The sequence below is a fragment of the Rhyacophila brunnea genome, unplaced genomic scaffold (assembly GCF_057557595.1).
Source record: "Rhyacophila brunnea isolate RB1 unplaced genomic scaffold, BYU_Rbru_1.0 scaffold_10, whole genome shotgun sequence".
Lineage (NCBI taxonomy): Eukaryota > Metazoa > Arthropoda > Insecta > Trichoptera > Rhyacophilidae > Rhyacophila > Rhyacophila brunnea.
Genome location: NW_028232752.1, coordinates 33414845 through 33436530, shown reverse-complemented (window position 1 = coordinate 33436530; position 21686 = coordinate 33414845).

Sequence of the window (21686 nt, the reverse complement as noted above, 5' to 3'; positions counted from 1 at the left end):
ATGTGAAATTAGTGCTCAACTGTAAAACAAAAATTAGATTGACTTTTGATATTAATCTGTGAAATCGCGCGGTCACGTAAATTTGACAAACGGTGGATTATGAAAATATATCAATTGACTGAAGAAAGGTTATTAAATGTGATGTTTTAGTGCATGTATAATATGGGTGCCTTGTGTTTTCCTTTAAGTGTGTGAAACATTTCAGTAAAGCGGTTTTTGAATGAAAACACTGTAATTTAGATAAATAAACAATTTATTACGAGATTAAATATATAAATCTTATTGAAAATTAATGCAAATGAAGAGACATGGTATTTTCAATAATTGAGAACTTTGATTCGTAGATACAATACATTTATTCAAACATTATAAGATACATATGTACTGAGTTGACTCTCCTTTGTCCTCTAGTTTAAACTTACTCTATTAAATTTTTCAAAAGGAGCTACATCTTTAACTGAATTTGAATTGATGCCGACCAAAGGCAGTTCTCAAAGAAATTTGTTCCGCAAGTGCTTCAAGAAGATCCGTTCATAAGTGCAGTCAATATTAAGAGAAACTTAAAAAGGAATCGAAAGCTACTCTCCGGCTGCAAACATTGCATTTTCTGTGAAAGAGAAAATTAATCTAGTGAATTTTTTTTAATCATTAATATTTATTTAGTTTACAAAAGAAGGAAAAAGTCAGTGTTACGGAGAGTCAGGTTTGTTCTAAATTTAACTTGCTTGGTCATTTGCTTAAGAGCTTTTGATTTACGAATACACTTTATTAATGTCAATTCTGAACGACTTAGCGTCAAGGGTTAAATTCAACAGTTTATTTTCTACAACAAATTGACATAGTAATCTAAAGATAACACATACGCTTGGTTTGTTCTCAAACGAAATTTTAAACTAAACTGACTCCGTACTTTATTGCGTTCGATGGAACAATTTCACGGCTCACAGAATACGGTTTGATTTAAGATTTTACTTAGATCTTGAAACGTTGATTCACCAGCCTTTAATTAAAATATATAATTAGGTATAACATATTACATAGGATTATAATTGCATATTAATAAATAGAATTTTCACGTTGATTTAATATATAGTTAAATAGGATCTAGGTGTGAACATACATATCTCAGATAATGACATTAATCATTAATCAATACTGTGTGTTTGATCCAGAGAAAAGGCATATTGGTTTGGGCAAATGGCTAACAATAATTTTTCGTAAAAAAAATCTGCATCCGATACCCATTATTTCAATATTTTTAAGCATAATGTTTAAAACAATTTTTTTTCAATATATCCAATGAAATTTTACGAAACATTGTAAATAACTACTAAAAATGAGAGTTTCTCATTTTGGGTCAGAAAACTATGAATTATTTATTTAAAAAAGTTTTAGGCAGAGCTGGAAATGAAACCGGAACCGAACCCTGGAACCATGATAAAAACTTAATTATCCATATAAGGAGCCCGAAACCATTCACTTTAAATACTGATAACTGTGAACCGGAAACTTTGAAGATTATTGGGGATACCGAGGTTCTATTGTTTTTTTTTTTTATATATTTTTTTAATGATGTAATCTTATTTGTATTATATTACTTTTGATCGTCGTTTAGTCATTTGAAGGCAGTTTTATACATCATTTATATACCTATTACATTTTAATGTAATATTTAAAAGTATTTTGGCCAGTGTGTTTTTAGCTGGTAAAACATCTTAGTAAGATATCTTGAAGTTAATATTGAACACTTATTTTTTGAGTTTTCAAATTAAAATTAAGTATTCATACATGCTCCTAAATACAGTTTTTTGGAATAAATAATTAAATATATGGGTTTTTGATAAACCGGAATTGAATCCCAGACCCAGGTTTACAAAATTTTATATCATAATCGTGTGAAATATGGACTCTTTATAAAAAAAAATCCAAAAATTGCGAGTAGCGCTACGTTTCGTGGAAAATTGCGTGTTGGGCAACGCAAAAAAATCGCAAAAGAAACCACTGAATAATAAAGCATACAAGAGTACATGATGTGATACAGGTCGCTAACAGATGAAATGATAATGGGCTGGACATGTTGCTTGGCAAGTGGCCGCTAAAGAGTTGTACCCAAAGGCCACTAAACGACCACAGGGTCGCATTAAAATCTGCTGGATACACGAACTCATAAAGTTAAGTAGATGAACGTATCAGTGTAGAACTAGGAGAGAACTGAGAATAGGAGACGTAACTAAGGGAGGCCTTCATCTAGTAGTGGATTGACCCCAGCTGATGATGATGATAAATATAAATAAATGCAGTGTTCCACTGAAAAAAGTAAGCATTCTATATCATTTTTTAGACATTAAATATTATTATTTTATATATTACTAGCTGAATTACTCGGCTTCGCACAGGGTCGTTTCGTGGTTATATTTATCTTAGATATTTAAAAAATTATAAGAGGTAATTATTTTTTTAATATTAAAATATCTGTATAATACAACATGGGAATATGAAAATAATTCTAATATGAGCGTGCGCACAACAACTGGTCAAAATTTCATCGCAATCGGATGAATGGTATAAGAACGCATACTAATAGAAGAAGATAGAATAGAAGGAAAAGAAGAAGAAAATGGTTGTATCATTTCAGAAACCTTCGCGGGCGTGCGCACAACAACTGTCAAAATTTCATTGCAATCGGATGAATAGTATAGGAACGCATACGAATATAATAAGAAGAATAAGATGGTTGTACTAATTCAGAAACCTTCGCGGGTGTTGGCACAACTACTGACGAAAGTTTCATCGCAATCGAATGAATGACATAGAAACCATACGAATAAAAGAAAATAGAATGAAGAAGAAGAAGAAGATGATGATTTTTCTAATTCAGAAACTTTTGCGGGTGTGCATACACAACCACTTACCAAAATTTCATCGCAATCGGATGAATGGTATAGGAACGCATACGGGACAGACAGACAGACAGACAGACAGATAGACATTCATGTATATATATAAGATATAGCCTATACTCTTCGCGCAATTAAAGGCAATAACCTGTCAAAGTTTTATCGCAATCGGATGAACGGTATGGCAACGCATAAAATACGAACAAACATACAAACAAACAAATATTGATTTTTATATATTAGACTAGCTGAAGTACCCGGCTTCGCACAGGGTCGCTTCGTGGTTATATTTATCTTAGATATTTGAAAAATAATAAGAGGTAATTATTTTTTTTATTATTAAAATATCTGTGTAATACAATATGGCAATATGAAAATAATTCTAATAGGAGTAAAGGTCAAACATAAGAACACTAAATTAAAATCGAATCCAAAATATGAAAACGTTATTAATGTTATTAATATGTAGTAAAAAATAAATCAAAATTGGATGGGACAAACAAACTACAAAGTTTGTATGTTATATAATAATAATTTAGAAACCTTCGTAGGTGTGCGCACACAACTGACAAAAGTTTCATCGCAATCGGATGAATGGTATAGGAACGCATACGAATAGTAGAAGATGATTTTCTAATTCAGAAATCTTCGTGGGCATGCGCATGACAACTCACCAAAGTTTCATTGCAATCGGATTAATGGTATAGGAACGCATACGAATAGAAGAAGAAGAAGATGGTTGTACTAATTCAAAAACCTTCGCGGGCGTGCGCACAACAACTGGTCAAAATTTCATCACAATCCGATGAATGGCATAAGAACGCATACAAATAGAAGAAGAAAAAGATGGTTGTACTAATTCAGAAACCTTTGCGGGCGTGTGCACAACAACTGGTCAAAATTTCATCACAATCGGATGAATGGCATAAGAATGCATACAAATAGAAGAAGAAAAAGATGATTGTACAAATTCAGAAACCTTTGCAGGCAAGGGCGCAACACTTGATCAAAATGTCATTGCAATCGGATGAATGGTATAAAAACGCATACGAATAGAAGTAGAAGATGATTTTCTAATTCAGAAATCTTCATGGGCATACGCACGACAACTCACCAAAGTTTCATTGCAATCGGATGAATGGTGTAGGTAGGCATTCGAATAGAAGAAGAAGATGATGGTTGTACTAATTCAGAAACCTTCGCAGGCGTGCGCACGACAACTCACCAAAGTTTCATTGCAATCGGATCAATGGTATAGGAACGCATACGAATAGAAGAAGAAGAAGACGGTTGTCCTAATTCAGAAACCTTCGCGGGCTTGCGCACAACAACTGGTCAACATTTCATCGCAATTGGATGAATGGTATAAGAACGCATACGAATAGAAGAAGATAGAATAGAAGAAAAAGAAGATGAAAATGGTTGTATCAATTCAGAAACCTTTGCGGGCGTGAACACAACACATAATTAAATTTTCATTGCAATCGGATGAATGGTATAGGAACGCATACGAATAGAAGAAGAAGAAGATGGTTGTACTAATTCAAAACTCTTCGCGGGCGTGCTCACAACAACTGTTCAAAATTTCATCGCATCGGATGAATGGTATAAGAACGCATACAAACAGAAGAAAAAGAAAATAGTTGTAACAATTCAGAAACCTTTGCGGCGTGAGCACAACACTTGATCAAAATTTCATTGCAATCGGATGAATGGTATAGGAACGCATACGAATAGAAGAAGAAGATGGTTGTACTAATTCAGAAACCTTCGCGGGTGTTGGCACAATTACTGACGAAAACTTTATTGCAATCGGATGAATGGAATAGAAACGCATACGAATAGAAGAAGAAGAAGATAGTTGTACTAATTCAAAAACCATTGCGGGTGTTACCACAACAACTGACGAAGGTTTCATCGCAATCGGATGAATGGTATAGGGACCATACGAATAAAAGAAGATAGAATGAAGAAGAAGAAGAAGATGGTTGTACTAATTCAGAAACCTTCGCGGGTGTTGGCACAATTACTGACGAAAATTTTATTGCAATCGGATGAATGGAATAGGAACGCATACGAATAGAAGAATATAGAATAGAAGAAGAAGAAGAAGAAGGTGGTTGTACTAATTCAAAAACCATTGCGGGTGTTACCACAACAACTGACGAAGGTTTCATTGCAATCGGATGAATGGTATAGGGACCATACGAATAAAAGAAGATAGAATGAAGAAGAAGAAGAAGATGATAATTTTTCTAATTCAGAAACCTTCATGGGTGTGCATACAACCACTTACCAAAATTTCATTGCAATCGGATGAATGGTATAGGAACCATACGAATAAAAGAAAATATAATAAAGAAGAAGAAGAAGGTGATAATTTTTCTAATTCAGAAACCTTTATGGGTGTGCATGCAACCACTTACCAAAATTTCATTGCAATCGGATGAATGGTATAGGAACCATACGAATAAAAGAAAATATAATAAAGAAGAAGAAGAAGATGATAATTTTTCTAATTCAGAAACCTTCATGGGTGTGCATGCAACCACTTACCAAAATTTCATTGCAATCGGATGAATGGTATAGGAACCATACGAATAAAAGAAAATATAATAAAGAAGAAGAAGAAGATGATGATTTTTCTAATTCAGAAACCTTCATGGGTGTGCATGCAACCACTTACCAAAATTTCATTGCAATCGGATGAATGGTATAGGAACGCATGCGGGACAGATACACAGACAGACAGACATACAGACATTCATTTTTATATATTAGTATAGCCTATACTCTTCCCGCAAGTGCAAACAATAAGTTTACAAAGTTTTATCGCAATCGGATGAACGGTATGGCTGCGCATTAAATACGAACAAACAAACACACAAATATTAATTTTTATATATTAGATTTACATGATAATTAAATTACGCGTTATAGTCATAACATCGTTGATATACTATGTATGTTTTTCGACGTAAAGTTTTTGACAAAGCTTTAGAAGTTTTAAGCAAAATCATATGACAATGAAAGCACAATAGATACCCTTTATACAGAAATATCTCAATACTGACAAGAGATATGGCGAACAGTAACAAAACATATTATTGCATGCTAGCAGCAATTATTATAATTAAAGTTCTCAACTTTGTATTGTTTGAGTTTTTGCCAAAGTTTTAGGGACTGAAAACTGCTGCTGTAGAATAAAGCTTATAATAATATGCAAAAGAATTATTATTCAAATACTAAGTTAACATTATTTATTCTCGTGTTAAACAAAAATAACTTTTGGATTTATTCTTTTAAAAGTTTAAAGGTTGATATTTTATTCTTAGGGTATGAATATTAATGATCATTTTTATAGTGCTTAAATATTACTTTTTAAGATTTACCAGTTATAGCTTTTTAATGCCAATGCTACATAATTATTATATTATGGATCATACAGTAGCTGAAAGTTCTTCCACTAAAAATACTTTAACACCCATGTCTAGCACGTCACTGTAAAAAACTTTAATTGTAATATTACTTATAATATTTAAATTAATTAGTTAATTAATTATTAATAAATAATATTTTTTTCGTGTCAGATTAAAAAATATTTTTAACAGACGATATATTTTAGAGCCAATTCACCTTTTAAGTCTATTAATTACAGAAACTTGAAATTCCTAAAATCAAAAAACTGAAAGTCAATAGAAATCAATCTCTTTGATACAGAAATGCTACTATTTTTTATACAAAATAGTTACATAGTTAAATCCTTCATCCCTCCTCATGCATCAATATTATGTAGTTATTGTAGGCATGGCCACAAGGATCTTTGGCAGCCCCCCTACCTATCGCTAAGTTTAATGGCATCTGTGACGCTCAACACAAGCGTTTTTAAAAGTGTGCTCAAAGGGGCCTTCAGTGTATTTTTAGCGATTTTTTTTTTGTAGTTTCGATACATCTACTTGAATTATGGAGATGTCGAGTATCAGTACAAGATAGTCAAAACTTTTTTATTATTAGAGCAAATTCGTGATGTGTGTTGATCTCACATATCTGATCTACCCGCCAGCCTTGTGGCGGTCATGATTGTAGGTGATGTGAATACTGCCCTTAGCCCATTTTATTGGTTATATGTTATTTGAATCCTTTCATCCTTATCATACCACTATAAACAATGTATGATGGCTGTAAATATATACTTAGTTAAAAAATATGTATCTACTCTGCTACCAACATAAAATTCAAAACTCGAGTTTTTGAGTGGTGCTTCAGAAAACCTTGCTTATCTTAGTCGACTGAAGTTGTTTGCAAGTGACAGCGCGTAAACTTGAGAATACCTAAGCATTAGATCACGTTCTTGCGAAAAAATCTCCAAAAATATTGCTCGCTTAACTTTATAGTCAAAGGTTTTTGACGTAATATTATCTGCTATACACGACACGTCCACTATCATTTTTATAGTTGGAATAGAACGGTGACAAGAATAAATTATGTTTTTTTTCTAAGGGCCAGTCGGTAACACCATTGGTTTTATAAAATAAATCGAATATCAATGAGTTTACCCGAAGACATAAAAAGAAATATGATATCAAGATTTGCATATTGATTTAAAAAAAAATTAAAATAATATAAAACATTTTCAAATACCACCCATACATCACGTCACATGATTTTCCGCTATTGTCACAATAAGACCACGTTTTCGTGTCGCGATTCAATTGTCTGTTGAATATTTAATATTGAACAATAAATTGAAAGGAATATTTAAAAAAAAAATAAGTTTTACATGCCGATGCAAGTTGTTGTCACTCTTGGTAACTGTAGGCAATTTTCTAAACAATCATTTGACTTAAATGATGATTCAATGCTGTATAGATTAAATTAGAAAAGACCTCAACTTTATCAAATTCAATTTACGAGTTGATCAATATTTTTTACCGCTTATTAATAAAATTGAACATTCAGAATACAAGCTAGGAGTCAAACCCTTAAAACGCTGCTCAAAAATACGTGACCTGGGTGTCATAATGGATAAAAAGATGAATTTTAACGCACATATCAATGAAACTATCAATAAAGCATTAAAATTACTAGGTTTTATTCTTCGGATCTCTAAAGTCTAAACCATTTAGGTCACCTGATGTTCTGAAGGAACTTTATTTCTCATATGTTCGGTCCATAGTTGAGTTTGCTTCTGTCGTGTGGTATCCATAGTACGTTACATACATAAACCGTCTCGAAGCAGTACAAAACCGATTTTGTAAGCATGTCAATTTTAAAGCTTACTGTTATGATTTTTCTTATTCTATTTCCACCACTGCAACCTTTATGGTGCCATCTTTGTAAAGTTGACGTTCTCTATCTGATCAATATGTTATTTTTAAAATTATCAATGGACTCGCCAAACCTACTCGAAAGGGTGGGTTTCCATTGTCCATGGAGATTTACGCGAAACCAAGCTGTGAACTATGTCAGTCGTAGCGATTCTAATTATGCACAAAACTCTTTTATTCGGCGGTCTTGTTTAAGTTACAATATGTATTTCTCCACCGTTGATCCTTTTAATAATTCACATGTTTTGTTTACACGCGCTGTCTCCAAAATGTTGTATAAATAGATATTATATATATATATATATAATTTTTAAAAAAAATGTTACTTTTTTGTGTATATTCATTATTCTTACTCATTTTTATCATGTACCCAATTTTCGTATATAATTTCTTAATATTTATGTTATTCTCACTTTCTATCTTGTTAGGCTTAACTATATTATATTAATTTACATATGGAAACTTTTCATTATTCTATATTTGATTTTTATCGATCGATAATCAATATGTAACTGTTTGTTTCCTTAATAAATAAAATTAAAAAAAAAACAAAAAAAAAATCGCCACGTGAGAACGCGGCATTAGTCAAAAAATCTTTTATCCTCTATTAAAATGATTTTAACTCCCCGTCTTTTCCTTTACGGGCGTGATGTCATATTTAACTTAAAAAGTATTACTGATTAGGTATAAACAATCGATAGAAAAACATAAAACTAAACACACGTACTAGCAATTATGTTTTTACTAATTAATATAATAATATAAAATGATTTACGCCCACAATGGCCTTGGTCCCGGGCTCAAAGTCAGGTTTGGAAAAAATCACATGTTATTTTTTAATATTGTGTATTACCCCCATAGTATAGAAATAATAGGTTGAGCAAGTGGCTAACATCTATTTCTCGTAAAATAAAACAAAAATCTGTTAAGAGCATACATAAGTGAAACGGCAAATAATTTTCAACAGTAGGTGGGGCAAAATTTCGCAATCGTCGTCAATTGGAGACAGTAGAGGTGTGAGCACATCAATTTGTTTTGTGATGGCATCGGAGGAATATATTCTTAAATCGTGTAAAGATGACTAAAAAACGTTACGCATGTACTTTAAAAGGAAAACATGTCAATGAATATACTATTATTATTACTAATATAACAATAAACATAACATTTAATGGACGCATGTTGAATTTTTATGAAAAATTATATTTCCTTCGGCTCGCGTCATTTGCACAATCCGCGCATCGCCTACTCACGATTTTTTTGACCATGCCTCAGCTGAAGACATAGCCAAGCTCCACTATTATCGATACTCAAAAAAAAAATCCTTTGCCAAAACGGCATTAGAAACTATTTAAATATTTAATTTCTGTCGTTATCTGACGTATGCGTATATTATTTAAACACCGATTGTGAATCACTGGAAAAAAGCAGATAATTAGTGTTTAATGATTATTGTATTCTACGCAACTCGGCAAACGAATACAGCATCATGTTCTAGGACAATATTGATTTATAACTTTAAATTGAGTACTCAGTGTCTCAGTAGCAAAACATTGAGTTTCACTGTATCAAAATCACTTTTACGATAGATTGAAGCATCAAAAAATATGGGATTCTTTCACACCCTTCTCATGACTGAAAAAAATGAAAGCTTTTAAGGTGATTGAATTAAAAATGAGCTTTTTTCAGTAGATTTTGCTTGGCTTGAAAGGATTTTCACGGTGTTATTTCCATGCAGTAAAGCAAACCGAAAACAAAATAAACAGAATCGGATAATGTGAGAGGAGTATATCAAATACTTTTAAATAAATTGAAAATATAGTGTACAAGTATTTTTTTACGGAAAAATGTGAGAAGTTTAATGTTATTAAATAATTAAATAATGTTACTAAACGAAAACAATAAAATCTAAATGGGATGAAATTATGTTAGATCTCTACATTAAAAATTTGCATTCGTAAATCATTTCATTAATTCAAATAAAATACAAATGATTTTATTGTTTTCATGCACCTGTTAATTAGCTATTCTGGGTCAGAACTGTTTCCTCGTGTCAAGCCTATCAGGCACTATTATCAAGGGGTGCAAGACTAGTCAATGCGCTCCCTAAAGACAGACATTTTCAGTGATGTGCTGTGGTGTGCTGTGGTGTATATTCTATTTTTTTTTTTTTTTTTTTTGTGATTTTACCGAGGCTTTGACTGCGACTCGCTGTCATATCGCCTCTTCTCTTCTAGAAGGGGATCCTTCGATCAGGTCCTCACTTCTATTCTGTTAAATGGCTTTATAATTATTTTGTCTAGCTCTTCCGTCTTTCTTTCTTTCTTCTTTAGACGCCAGTGTTTTATGCACCAGAATCGCTCTCCTCCGTATCCATCCCTTCTGTATTTTCGATACATCGTGTAATCATTGAATTTCAGATAGTCTAATTCAGACCTCAGCCAAGTCTCTGAGATTAATGCTATTGAAATTTTTTTGTCTTATTAAGTAGAGTTCTATATCATCCTTTTTTTTTGCTTCATACTTCTGGCATTCCATTGTAAAATCCTAATTTGTTTTTTATTATCCATTTTGCTCCAGAACCTCCCCTAGAATTTCCTTTAAGTGTCCTTCTTTGAATTGTTTGCATACCCAGTCCACTGCTTTAATTATTAGTTGTTTAATGATCTGCTGCCAGTCTCCCCCTTTCAGCAAGACTTTCATAATTTCTCCCATCGCGTTAACCTCTGTCTTCCCCTTTGAATTTTTCTTATTTTTTGTAGGCTTTACGCTACTACCTGTAGATATTATTGTTGAGCCTGAAGCTTCTACCACCGCTTCTTCTTTCTTTTTGTTTTCCTTAGTTTTTTGAATTGTTTCGCTTTCATCTCTTCCTACGATTTTTTTTTGTTTTAATATGTCAGCATAGCTATTATTTAACATATTTTTTTTTGCTTCCTTGAAAGGTATGTTCATTTTTTTCATTGCTTCTTTGCAATTCTTTTCCTCTTGCCACTTTGGGCATTTTTGGCTGTTTGCCGCGTGGTTACCTTTGCAATTGATGCACGTAATTTCCTCATTTTTTTCGCAGGTTTTGTGGTTTTCACCACACTTAGGGCACGTTTCTACTGTACGTCCGCAATTGTTCGCGATATGCCCATATCGCCAGCATTTGTAGCATTGCATAACCCTGAATACATACGGTTCTACAGCAAAAGAGACTCCATATATGTAAATTGTTCTCGGCAATATTTTCTCCCCAAATTTAATACTGACTGACGAGGTCTTTGTCAGCTCTCCTGTATCACCTTTTCTTGTCAACCTCTTAAGGTTGATTACTTTTGCATCACTTTTGATTTCCATTTGCAGTTCTTGGAGGTCCATATCAATATCGACTTTTCTTATTACTCCATAAGAGCAGGAGTCATTCTCTTTGGTCACAAAACCGAGATCTTTGAGTTCTCCAGCTTGTTTCACTTTATCTGCTTCTTTTTCGTCTTCTACTTGGATGTACGTCTTTAAATTTTTATTGTAAATTTTCTGTACTTTTACTCCTGCCTTATGCAGCATCTGCGCTATTTTCAATTTTAATGGAATTTTACTTCCCGTCGCTATCATGACGATGTTTTGGTTTCCCTTTGGAGTGACCCCAGAGTCTCTTCTGGGTTTTTTTCCAGAGGTCACCGTCTGCCATTCTTCTTCTTTTTCTCCAACCACTTCCTCTTCATCATCGTTTCTCTTCTTCTTCGTTTTTTTGGTTTCATTCACTTCCATCGTGGTGTTTTCCATTTTATTGCTTTTGCCGTTCACGCTGTCTTGGAATTCGCGCAACAGTGTGAACAAAAAACAGTGTGAACAACCCCTCGCTTCACAGCGTTTGACGCACTCCCCGCACAAAGTGCACTATCCGTGCAACAATAAATATTTTTCACTTTTTCTCAAGCACTGGCACTGATTGTCAAAATCACATGGGACCACACATGTTGAGTTTATTGTCAAATTCATTTACAAACAATATTATTTTTGTTGTATCCCGTATTTATAACCGTTCGCGAGTAACCAGGCGAATAGCGTCCCGTATACGCAAGCGAAGTTGTACAACCTCACTCCACCGCTGTTGGCTTCCGACTCTATTCTATTTTTGAAATTTTATTTTATTGTATATTGTTTATGCTTTTAAATCTACTTCTTCTCTCTTTTGAGAGTAATATTTGTTATAGTTATATACCTAAGTACGTATTCTTTATTAAAACCTGATTTTTATCAATGTTTTCATAATATTTTACTTTTATAAGCAAATAAATAAATATACCTCAATACGTTCATAGGTAAAATACTTAATATTTCTTCGCATAGTGTGAGTATTTAATATTTATGTGTTTTCGGATAATATGTTTTTTTTATAGATAAAAACACTGTTTTCTATCTTGAATATATTTCACTGTTATTTACTTATTTCAAAAAATATATATCCAAAGATTCTAAAGTGAAGATGTCTGCTTGATAGTTCAGCCAAATGAAATACGCTACGGGCCTCTCAATATTTTGAGCTATCCGAAGTGTACGATTACGGTTTCAAACTAAGCACAAGTAACACAAGATATAAAGGAAAAGAGGATTTCTAAGAGGCATAGTATGCCTCTCTTTTATATTATTATACCTCTATCTTAGAAAATTCTTGTATATTATACCCATTTGTGGACGACAACAAGTTAATAAGAAAAGAAACATAATAATATAAAACATATTATTATGTAAAACTATATTGTCATGAACTGTAAGCCAGCTTTAGATTTAACACGTTACTGGAAAGACATACTAATAAATCTTCACGTCTTTACACGTAGCAACTTGCTCTTTTTAGATCTAGGTCTATAATATTATGCGCAAATCTTAGTATTTTCTCCACATACCTATTATGTATCTTATTTCACAATGCGGCAGGTGTAAATTTTTCCAGATATTATTTACAAATCTTTTTTTCATTTTATTCCACATGATTAAATTGGGTGTACAGTACAGGACGATTAGAAACAGTTATAATACTTTTATTGATTTTATTGGATTCTATTTTCTGGAAACTTATAATATGTTTACTTAAAATTTTCGTAAATACTATAATATTATATGATTTTAGATTATTTTTATTATTATTTTTTAATATTTATTTTATTTTTTCCGATGTTTTTTAAAATATATATAAAAATATTAAAACTATGAATTAGTCAAAAATCTCTTAGGTGATGCTTATAAATCTTAATAAACTAAATTTTAATAAAAAAATCGACCATAAAATATATGTAATAATAGGGTGCGGTCCGATTCAACAAATTCACATTTTATTACATTTTTTTACAATTGTAAGTATATCTTTGACTTAAAATAAAAAATATTTTTCTTTTTAATGTTTTCAGATACATATTTATTAATTAATACAGTTGAAATTGTAAATTATCAAAAAAAATCTCAAATTACAAGCTTCGAATTTTTCCGCTAGGTGCCTCTTTATAAACGGCTCAGTAAAGACTTCACCTTAACTATTTTCTTTTATTCAAAGAATAATTTTTAAGAATGTAACATTATGTACAGAGAATGATGTGCAAAAGCCAATCGACAATTAATAGAAGGTCAAATTGGAAAACGCTTCAGAGACTATTAAAAGCCATTGGTTAAAATTTGTCGCAATTAAGTATGACTGCTTTAGCATAGTGGTCAATGTGCGTGGGCGCGATAATAGATGCTGGTTTGATTCTTGCGGGGTGTCTTACTTTTTCCAAGGTTATAGTATATTTTCTCGGTGTTTTCACAATTATGTTTGTTCAAAAAGATAAAAGATGTCGAAAAAATATTGCATTATTACTCAGCGATCTAAATCAATAATAAATATACATATCAACACCAAATATGTTCGTTTTAAATAGTATTTCACTGTGATACCATAATATTTTGTTCGGGTTTTTGGGACTGCAAATTAGTTATCATTATCTTCTCCAACATTCTACCAGCTTTCGATCACACTGTACATACAGACAGACATATTTTACACTTTGCAAGAAGGTATATTTATTTTTGTAAGCTCTCCACAATTTCTGAATCAGTGAGTTTTCTGATAATGTGAATATTTGATATCAGAGGTTTTGTAATATTCTTGCCTTACACGTGGAATATTAATATACGAAAGTGGTACTAGGCGTTGATCGCCGGTACAAATTGAATATGTAGGCAATAATTATTACACAAGTTTTATATTACTTTTTAGAAGTGAACCTTTTAAGTTATCTGTTATTAGCGTTTTTATTTGCTACATCAGTTACCGTTTTATTTTAAACTAATTTTATATTTAATAATAATAATTTTATTTTTCCCAATAAATTAAGCCTTAAATATAGACGGGTCTTCTGCATACTTCCTATTTCAAAAATAGTATTTTGAAGTCGATAATAAACCAAAAAACAAATATAAATTGCGATTCTGTGCTGTCATTCGCATTACGTACTGAAAAATAGTTATTAAGGGGGGACATGCTCAGCGTAGGTCAAAATGGAGCTTTTATTCTATTTTCAAAGCATGATCCTGGACATTCCTTAAACGTTGTAGATAATCTATTTATATAATTTTGAAGCCTTATTTTCCTTTATATTTATTTTAAACATTTAATGACTGCATAGAGTATTTTTATTACATAAAATAGTATTTTTTTAAACCTCTTGCTCTAATGTTTTAGAATATAGTCATATTTCAGTATATAAATGTGCAGTGGTGTTAAGATTTTTTATTTAATTTTTAAACGCATTTATAAAACCATCAGTATAATTAATGTTGACATTATTATAGTGAAATATTTACGATGAAAAATTATATTGATAATCTCTGTGATCCCAAATTTGACAAGAATTAGGCATTTTATTATTCAAAAAATGGGCATGATTAACAAATTTGAGGAAAATTCTAAAGATATTAATTATAAGCTATGTCTCTGACCATTCAAGTGTGATAAACATCCTATGAATAATGATTGCTTTATAATAATTATTGACGTAAGAATAAGGTAGTGTTTTTTTTAAATACGCCATTTCTTTTGGCATTCCCCAGTGGTTAAGCTACAACGTACGGCCGTAGCCATAAATTGACAAACTATAATTGAAGTAGGGAGTAAAATGATGTTAATGCCCGTGTTTGAACATATACCGTTTAAAAAAAACAAATTTCGGTTAGGTTATAGTAAATGGGTAAAGTTTTTTAGTCATCTTTACACGATTTAAGAATTAATTCCCCCGTCACCATCACAAAACAAATTAACGTGATCACAGCTCGCTTTCGCTCTCCGATTGCCAGAATGTCCGAAATTTCGTCGCACTTATAGTTGAAAATTATATGCCGTTTCACTGAAGTACCGTTTTAAGTAGGTATACATGTATTTATTATATTGTGGTGGTTTTTTTTTAAATAATGTGTGATATTTTGCAATGTTTCAAACAGTTTCATTTGAAGGTTTTTGTAAACGTTTTGGCCACATTATGGATGACTTTATTAATTATTAAATGTTGAAATAATAAGTTTACGTAGGTACAGTTAGCTGTATCACAGTCTACCGTTTGATATTGTATCGGAAATAGATGGCCATTATTGCGATCAAATTCATGTTTTTAAAATACGTAATTAATAAAACCCACAAAAATGCAAGGAAAAGACTGAAGAAAATAGGTAATAAGTTAGAAATATAATCATATTTATATAAAATTCTGATAGGTGCTCATACGAATCTAATCTTACATATCTAATAATGACGATAGCATTATTATCAGATATCTGGTACTAATCAATATCAAATTAATGTTTAATTTAAATTGTCTGCAATATTTTATATTTTTGATCTCAATACTATACGTCCCTATTTTCCCAGTAAGACAGCTAAATATGAACAACTGTGATATGGGGAAATGTGGCTTGTACAATATTTTTATATTTATTAATTATTAATAAATTAATAACTTAAACGATTACATGTAAATTGTACGTAAAACAATTTACCATGGTACAGTTTGCCGTGAGCTTTCTTATCGGAAAGAGATGACTGTATACGGTACGGTCTTACATTTTATTAGATTTATTAAAATTTACATTAATTCAAATTTTCATCTCTGATTTTGGCAAAATTCATGAATTCAAGAATGAAAACCGAACCTAACCTAACAAAATAAATAATTCAGTAAATCAGCTCTTTTCAAAATTTGTTTGCTGTTGGTTTCCTGTAAAGTGTAAACCGACAAGAACCGTGTTCTATTTAGACATGAATTTTATGTCAGTACTATACGACCCAAAGAGGTTGGATGGTCTTTAATATACGGCCATATATTTTCGATACAATATTTCACGGTAAAATTTCATACGGCGAACTGCATACGTACAAGTTTCCGGACACAATAATTTACATGTAACGTTACTCTATGTGGGTGAAAAGGTCGTTTATGAATAAATTTTGCGGTGTCTGTTTTACGCAACCAACTATTCTGTTTGTTAACAAATCCAATTAGGTGGAAATGAACTTTGTCACTTATAAATTATATTTTCAAATAAATTATCACTAAAGGTTGTCGCAATGTCATATTCTCCATAATAAATTGCCAATATCTGAACCTAAAAAAATATTCATTATATTATAGGTTAGCAAAGTGGTACCTAGTTATCATAATAATATATTGAATAAGATTATGCGATAGAAAATTTTACACCTGCGATGATGTCAAAAAAAACTGATGGAATTATTTAAATGGTAATATACGCATTCTGTTCTATGTACCATAGCAATAATTAGTATTTGCATATGTTTTTGGAAAAATATATTATAGTATTATGAGTTTGTCGGTACTATGATGGCAAACGGTTATAACTACAGTTTTTTCACTTTTCAGGTTTTTTTATATAATATGTTCCAAATTGTACATTCTTTGATGTGGAAAATATTAGAGCTGCAACTTTGTTGGTTACAAATTAACGTTAAAATATATCTGTACCTGACCATGTCAAAAAAGTTGATATAGCAAAAAGATATAGGTACATATCTGCTTAAAATGTAAGATAAATAATATTTCAATCATTTTAATAGAAATGATTTGAGGTTTGTATCAAAATACTTCAAAATATCTTAGTAACTAACTCTTGTCAGACTGATTTCAAAACTTGGTTTTTGCTCTTCTGTAAAATTTTGTAAACAGCAGTTATAACCATTTTCCATCACAGTACCAATGTACATTGTACGTTATTACCTCCAAAGAGAGGGGCGGGAGTTTTAGATACTCCCTCTCGTTTTTTGAGCCGTCTGATGATATCGTCTGCTGTTTGTGTACTTCGGAGAGATAAAAAACATGGATGGTTGCTTAGAAAACGGCGAGATTTATTTGCAGGATAATCGTATGTTGTTACATTATGAATTGTATAAAAAGGAATAAGTAACGGTGGTGACAGTACCGCGTAAATAACTACCATCCCGCAAATATTTTTCTGCCGCCGTCCGCCGAGGTCGAAAATTTGTTTGCCACGTGTGCAATGTTCTCTCGCATTCCTTTGTGCTTTTAGCGTACTGGCACACAAGATGATTTTTTTTAAATCACACTGTGTTGAAGAAACATTCCCCTATAAGAGGGTAGCATAGACTGTATAGTATAGAGCATAGAAATATTTTATATAAATTATTCAACTTAGTTTGTGTTCTTACTGAATTTTTACATGTAGCTCTTATTATTAACTTACAATAATTAAGTAATACACTCTTGGCTGGAATTTAACTTACTTCTAATAATTTGTTTCTAAAGAATTATAATGATTTTGACACTGATCGAAATATGCTGAAGGATAATAATTAAAATAGTAAAAATTATATTATCTAATATTTTATGCTGATGATTACTTATTATAACTACATATTTAACATGTATTGACTTTAAAATCACAGCTTCATTTATGCTGATTGACTATGATTACATTATGTAATTAATAATGATGCTAGGTATCGTTTTATTAAATAAAAACAACAATACAATGCAGTTCCACCATGAATTGACAGTTAACAAAATAAAAGAAAAGCGAAAATAATGATGCTAGGTTTTATTAGGTTTGTTTCTAGAATTATTTATGTATGAAAAAAATGTAGAGAAAGATATAGATTTAAAGAAAGATATAGAGATAAAGAATTTATATATATTATTGATTAAACTATTATGTAAAAGTTATCAATGGGTTACTATAAGTTTGTCTTATGTGCTATAATTTGCTATGTCTTGAAATCAATCCTGATCATATTTCTATGAGTCAATCCGATAACGATTCCGGCCTCTTTAGGATTTTGGAACATTCATACTTTGAAGTCTTCCTACAATAATAATAAATCAAACATGATAATAATATAATCCTTATTCAAAATCTAGGTATTCAAGTCTTTGAAAGCTGAGAAATTCAACCATTTTATATGCTTTGTGTTACGTTGTGTAACATTTATATCAGTACACTGAACTCAAAGTTAAACTTTCAGAACGATGAACTTTTAGCTTTTAACAAGTATTTTGTCTTAAATGTATGCCCATATAATAGTTTTGCCATTAAGTATCGGTTTATCTTTCATTAATTCGTAGATAATAAGTATTTTGGTATTAATGACGAACGTCGAACGGAGACAAAAAATCAAGTTTACTTTGGTAAATGTACAGTTATCCATATTGTCAAAGAAATGGTTTAAAAACCGTCAACAGAAATAACCTCAAAATACTTGTATCACTATACTAACACTTTTGTGAGATGTGTAATTCGATGCTTTATATTGGTTAGAGTGAGAATAATCAATTAAATTAAACAAGCAAATTTTAATTTTTAAGTAGAGTTAAAAATATTAAACTTAGTGCAAAAGATATCAATACAGCTGGTAAACTAAGTTTCCAGTAAAATTAGCACTGAATACCGGCGAATAGCGGTGAAATCAACCGAAAGTCAGTCGGCCACTAGCTGGCACATCAACATCGAAATGCAAACGCCATTATCTTGGAACAAGGTATTTTGAGTTGTTTCCCTATATAACTAAGGTATCGATTAATGCTAGACCAAATTTGACAACACACACATGCTGATACAGTTTTTACATGTAGGTGGCACGTATATTACGTTTTTGATATATGGTTTATCGGACTATTTACATTCAACTTATTCCTCCACAAAATTTTCACAAATGATACAGTCATGCTACGCCAAGCTTAGAGTCAGGAAATCAACTCTGTGACATATTTTTTCATGAATTTGATTGTAATTATAATAATGAAATCCTGGCTAAAAATAATGCCAATAAAATTGCGATTGGTTGCAATTTAGTAAATAAACGAAATGCATGATTTAAGAAACAAATAATACCAATTATTGTTTTGACATCCATGCTCTTGTGTTAATCCTACAATACTAAGGATTCATTATCCTTCGGATAGTTATTCTGTTGTCATGTTCAATACCTACGTTTAGGCACTTCATCATCTTCATTTTTTGTTTTATTTTATTAAACTTTCCTTATTTTCATTATTTAATGATGAATTGTATTTGATTTTTTTACTGTTATGGATCATTTTGCGACTAGTGCACAGCCTTAACGAACTATTGTGTAAAGAGATAGTATAGAAAAACATACACTTTGATGATGTAGATACAATTTTATAACAACGGAATAATGTGATCAATCATTGGCCAACCATTACAACTTGGTTTTTCAATTACCTTTGTAATTTTGAGGTAAAATGAAACCACCCCTTTATATCGTTATGTCATGTTCTTTTATGATGGATTGGCGTATCGGGTTTCCTTAATAGACTACATTACAATGCTGTAAAAGTAATATCGGTGTCGAATCGTCCATAGAAATTGTCACATGGAATTTCGTTTCGCTTCATACGTCTGCCAAAGATTTCATAATATTACATAATAATATCATGCCTCTTTGGTTATGTCAGTACTGTAAATTTAAATATCTGTATCGGTGACTATAATAAAATTGGTATTCATTTTTATTTTATTTATTTATATTAATGTCGATCGAAAACTAAACTTTCGATCATGAACTACAGATAATTCGCAAGCTATAATAGTTCGTATTCTAATTATTATAGTGCACGTTATAATCATAGACCTCTTCTTAATTATAGTTCATATACTTGTTTCTATAGTTCACGTTCAGTTTACGTTAGAAATTTTTATTTTGTAGTAAATCTCATGGACACTGATGAAAACTTTTTATATTAGGAGAATAAGTTAAGCTGAAAAAATAACTCATGGGCAATTAGTATTATTATTTTATATTACTAGTTTATTTATATTGTAACTTACTTACCTCACTATTTGTATCGACAAACCTCGCTAGAATAAAATTGTATTTCAATTAAACTTCGATTTAATTTTAGATTCACTGAAAAAGTAAATTCTTTAAATAAAATTATTATTATTATTATACCTAATTCGTAAATGTAGTTTTTATTTTAAATGAAATGTAATGTGACTATATGGATCAATGATGAACGAAAATACGGATCAAACTATTCTGAAACATAATGAATTATCAAATTCTTTCTGAAATTGGAATTGTAATAACTGTTATTATTCACGGATCCAGTAGAATATTTGCAGATATTTCACAAGACATTATCAGAATATTTCGATAACCAATCACAAATATGTCAAACGCGTATGTCATTCGTATCGAAAACTGGAAATAAAGATTCCCCTTCTATATACAAGCCGCTGTATTTCAATTCCGATCCGCCAATTGACACGAAATGATTTTTTTATCTGCTACTATACCCTGTCACGCTTCAACTTCCCTCGGTCCATCGCCAACTCTCACGCCTCCCGCCATACCAGCGTGTAGATCGGTTTTGCAGCACCATTCCAAAAGGGCCCATCATGGCGACGGAACCCTCGAGGTTATGCCACAAGGTTCCCACGGTTTGCCCCGATAGTAGGATACGTCTACATCATGATGATGCAACTGAAGTATGCAAAGAAAGACTACCAAACTTAGCACACTAAAATTGTTCCAGAAATTTCATCAAATAATGATTAGTGTTTTAAGATTTTACTAATAATTTATAAAGCTCTATATTGTTGAAGTATAACCTTTTATTTTGTAGTACCCACTCATAATGAAATTAGTCGAAAAAGGTCCATATTTAGAATTTTAAGTATGACTGTCAAAAAGAGTGAAGTTGAATAAATATTTTTTTCATGAAACTGTTTTGATTTTTCAGTATTTCCCACGAGTATAAAAATCAGCGTTGATTTCAATAAGAAACGTCTCAGGATAGTCGCGCTTTGAAAAAAAAGGCTCGTGTTTATTTATTTATATAAACGGGTGTTTACTTCAAACAAATAATGCCGTAAAAGAATTTATTTCACTTTCAAGCTTTTTTCCAACTGAAAATTTACATTAAAAAATCCCTCTAAACTTTGATAAGTAACT